A 5166-nucleotide genomic window follows, 5' to 3' on the forward strand; every position below is an offset into this window, starting at 1 on the left:
GTGACCCTCACAGCTGTGTAGCACCACGCTTGGTGAACTCCAGTCTGTCACCTGGGTGTTTCAGGGTCCCAGTTTAACATCTCTGATGATTCAGATAGACAGTTAAGTAGCCCAGGGACTGTAGGGACTGTTCCTATACACTTTCATGATCTAATTCTCACTATCTTGTTTCAACTGAGGAGAAACTGCCTTTTTGCATAAGCCAGCTGGTGGCTGGTATCAATGCAATGCTTCAACCACATGGACACGATTTGGATTTGATTTGATTAAGTGGTGAGCTGGATCAAAGAATCAGACAATTTAATCACAATTTAATTTATTTTATAGACCTTGTTAACAGTTGTATTAATTGTATTATTTCATATTTTCAGTCATTCACTGCTACTCAAACATACTTTTATTGACAGACCATATTCATGGTTTGTGTTTGTAATAAATATAACACACTTTTCAAGAATTGCATTGAACAATGTCCTTATCTTATATAATAAATTGCCCGATGTGGTTTCTCATAGCTGTCCTGGGAACCTCCCCTTAAATACGTTAGTATGTCTTGCTTACTGAACTTGTTTATAGGGGAGAGAGTTCAAGAATGTGTTTTTATCAGGTGTGTCTATCAAGATGAGTGTTGGGCGCAGTAGTTCAAATCTACCCAAGCATGACTTCTACCCAGGATTCACCTGCACTCTGATAAAGCCATTTCCCTGATATAGTATCTTGATTAACCCTAAAAAATGACCAATATATAATTGTAAATGTGAAGTAACACATTATAATCACTGCACCTCCATAAGAATATCAAGTTCATGTTGCTGTCCGAATCAACTTTTGTATTTATCTCAACTCGCACATTATTTCGCCTTGCATCCAGCATAACATTTAGATTGGTATAGCAAGGGTTAATTTAAGCTGTCTACCTATCAGCCCTCAGATGACCCCCCTGCAGAGTGAATGGTTGTGTTCCCCTGCTCAGACGTTGCATGCATCAACCAATAGTTGCGTGCTACGTCATTGACTATGTCATTGACTGACAGATCTTCATTGAGATCCTATTAAAGTACTAATTCCTAATTCTATGCATATTGCTATAACATACAATGTGGTTAGCTGATAGGTAAAATACCTATCCAGGCGTGGTAAGATTTGGCAGGCTTCACCAACGCACAGGCTATTGCATCAGGCTGAACATCGGCATTTAGCTGTGACTGTGTTCAGCACATAACACGGCTTCTTGTGCCTTATTGCTTAATTACATAATCTACACTGAGTGCACAAAACATTAAGAACACCTTCCTAATGTTGCATTGCACCCCCCCCCCCTTTTGACCTCAGAACAGCTTCAATCCGTTGGGGCATGAACCAAACAAGGTGTCTAATGCATTCCACAGGGATGCTGGCCCGTGATGACTCCAATGCTTCACACAGTTGTGTCAAGTTGTCTGGATGTCCTTTGGGGGTGGAACATTCTAGATAAACATGGGAAACTGTTGAGTGTGGAAAAACCCTACAGCATTGCAGTTCTTGACACAAACCGGTGCTTCTGTCACCTACTACCATACCCCGTTCAAAGGGACAACTCTTTTGTCTTGCACATTCACACTCTGAATGGCACACATACACAACCCATGTCTCAATTTTCTCAAGGCTTAAAAATCCTTCTCTAAGGCGTCTCCTCCCCTTCATCTACACTGATTGAAGTGGATTTAACAGGGGATATCAATAAGGGATCATAGCTTTTACCTGGATTCACCTGCTTAGTCTGTCATGGAAAGAGCAGTTCAAAATATTTTGTACACTCAGTGTATATACACATGTATGCAGAAACTAAAAAAAAGTACAGGCTTAGTGAGGTGTTGAATCTCATTAAGCTGTGTTCATTCATGATGAACAAGGAGTTTCTTTGACAAAATTATATCCATTATCTGCCATCTAAATGAACCCACAATTTAATGAAATCATGAAGGTTATCAATATTTTCAAAATCATCATGTTCCCCACAGTTCCTCCAGTCCTTGAGTCAGTTATGTGTCTGGTGAGTAGGGCCAGGAGGTTTTTCTGACTAAGTGACTAGACCAGGAAAACTATTTTTTTCCTGGTCAGGTCATGTGATCAAGGACAACGCCTGACCCAACTGATGAGACATAACTTGACCTCTGACCTCAGAGTCATCAGCCCCTCCTCCATGACATCATGATGTAAATCCAGATCCCTCAGAGTTCATATATACTTATGTTCTGCTGCTGACTTGTTGTCTTGTCTTGTGTGGAGCAGCTGAGTTCATATCTCCACCCTCAGTATGACGGGAAAACTACCTTCTGCTGCTCTCTCTCTGTCTGCCATGTGAGTTCTGCTTGGTTTTACTCCTTATCAACTGTTCTTAGTGGAATGACTGAAAATTGAAAAAAAATTTGTAAACTCTCTTCTGATTTCCTTAAATGTTCTGGAGCCTTCCTTTTTCTCCAACACATTTTTCCTATATCTTTCTCTCTCTCCATCAGGTTTAAATGGCCAGAGTCTGGAGTCCATTCCCTCTAGTCCAGTCCTGAAAAAGCCTGGTGAAAAAGCCTCTCAGTTTGTTCTGTAAGATATCTGGATACACATTTGACAGCCACCACACACACTGGATACGACAGCCAGCAGGAAAATCCCTGGAGTGGATGGGTTATTCTGGACTAGGCCTAGGTTACCATGCTAAAAGATTTGAAGGACGTATGGAAACCACTAAAGCTACAAGCAACAGCATGTTGACTTTGAAGCTGTCTGGTGAGAGAGCAGAGGACTCTGCTCTGTATAACTCTGCAATAGAGACAGTGGTGTGAGTGAGTGGAGGATCTGTACAAAAACCCCTCAGAGAATCTAACTGGCAGCAGAGTAAACAGAGGGCAGTAGAGCATCAGTACAACAGAGTAACATCCAATGAAAGTCTTAACCACAACAAGCCCCTGAGAGCCTAAACAACCAGCGTATTGTCGACACAACTGCATGTACATGAACACAATGTAGACCAGAGGAGGCTGGTGGGATGAGGTATTGGAGGACAAGCTCATTGTAATGGCTGGAATGGAATCTATCTAAATGGAACTGTGTCAAACACATCAATCAAACACCAGTTTTAAGGTCTCTGTACTGGCTGCCTGTGAGTTTTAGAATTAATTGTACAATTCTTCTATTGGTTTTTAAATCAATAACCATTGTGCACCACAATACATTACAGATATGCTTTTAAGTTATGTACCCAGTAGGTCCCTCAGGTCTTCTGGAACTGGCCTTATAACTATCCAAAGCCTAGGACCAAGAGGCATGCTACTATGCCCACAGCCTTGAATAGCCTGCCAGAGAACCTGAGGGGGTCCGAAACTGTGGACATATTTAGAAGGGATCTTAAAACACACCTTTTTTTGTTTTTAGTCACTCAGTTGTATTGTTATTTTTAGTTTTTTCCTGTGAAGCAAATTGCATTGTATTCCATGTCTGAAATGTGCTGTATAAATAAAGCTTGATTTGATTTGGTCATGTGGAAACCACATGTTTGACTCTGTTCCATTTATTCTATTCCATGAGTTTTTCCTGACCTTGTGACCTAAGCAGGAAAACCTTTATAGACTCACAAAAGGGGCTCAGAGTTATTTCTGTCCAGATCATGTGATCAGAGAAAGCTAACCTATATCATAGAGATGTATATGGATTTATACTTGTAAATAACCTGTTTTAGCATTGATATTGCCATTAAGGGATTCCACCATTTTAAAACTTCTTCAGGATTGGTGGATCCCCTGCGGGACATTTGAGCGAACATAGGCTAATGTCATTAGCACGAGGTTGCAAGTAACAAGAACATTTCCCAGGACATAGACATGTCTGATATTGGCAGAAAGGTTAAATTCGTATTAATCTAGCTGCGCTGTCCAATTTACAGTAACTATTACAGTAAAACAATACCATGCTACTGTTTGAGGAGAGTGCACAGTTTTGAACATGAAAAGTTATTAATAAACAAATTAAGCACATTTGGACAATCTTGATACATTTTGAACAGAAATGCAATGGTTCATTGGATAAGTCTAAAACGTTGCACATACACTGATGCCATCTAGTGGCCAAAATCTAAATTGCACCTTGGCTGGAACAATACATTATGGCCTTTCTCTTGCATTTTAAAGATGATGGTACAAAAAAAATACAAAAACATGGTTGTTTTTTTCTTTGTATTATCTTTTACCAGATCTAATATATTATATTCTCCTGCATTCCTTTCACATTTCCACAAACTTCAAAGTGTTTCCTTTCAATGGTACCAATAATATGCATATTCTTGCTTCAGGCAGTTAGATTTGGGTATGTCAATTAACGCAAACATTTTAAAGGGGCGGATCCTTAAATGTAGTCAACTGGTTGAGGTTGGGAGTAATCAGCCAATGATCAGAGCATTGAATTCTTCTTCAAATTGGGTTGTATGGTTTGTAAATGGCTTTAAGCTATATCATCGCCATCTAGTGGCTACAATAAATGAATGACACATAGGACTTGATTCAAGATTTCAGCACCGCAGATGGTGGTAAATAACCAATATGCACTTTACATTTTTTTTCAAACACAAAAGAAGAAGAAAATGGACTACTTTAAAAATGCGGTAATTACAAACAACAACTCGATTAATAAAAATTAAAGCTTCAATGAAAATGTATATAAATCAGAATTAAATAACAGTTGGACTGTTCCTATATCCTTCTCAGACTCAACAACCCTGAAGAAATTATCGGCAGACAAATAATTATCACTAACAACAAAGATCACCAAAAAATAAATATTAGATACTGTTAAAACATTCGCGTGAAGAAAAGCACCAGAAATGGATTGCTTTCCCATATTTCTATTCAACATTTTGCGACAAAGTAGCACCCATATTTGCACAAATGTCAACATACATTTGTGTGTACTTCCGAGTACTTCCTAGTTCCATGTATAAAACAGTCAAAGTCTATGAAATATGCTTACATATACCGACATGAAAGGTATATAGTAAAAATGTTTTCCCTGAATACATATCTTATAACTGCTGTTTCAGTACCCCTCTCCTCCATCTCTCTACATCAATGAAAACCACCCTCTGGTTCTTTCCCTACATGAACAGGGTCTTTCTGTTTGTCATTAGAGGCCCTCCGAGTC

Source organism: Salmo trutta, chromosome 32, assembly GCF_901001165.1.
Source record: "Salmo trutta chromosome 32, fSalTru1.1, whole genome shotgun sequence".
Lineage (NCBI taxonomy): Eukaryota > Metazoa > Chordata > Actinopteri > Salmoniformes > Salmonidae > Salmo > Salmo trutta.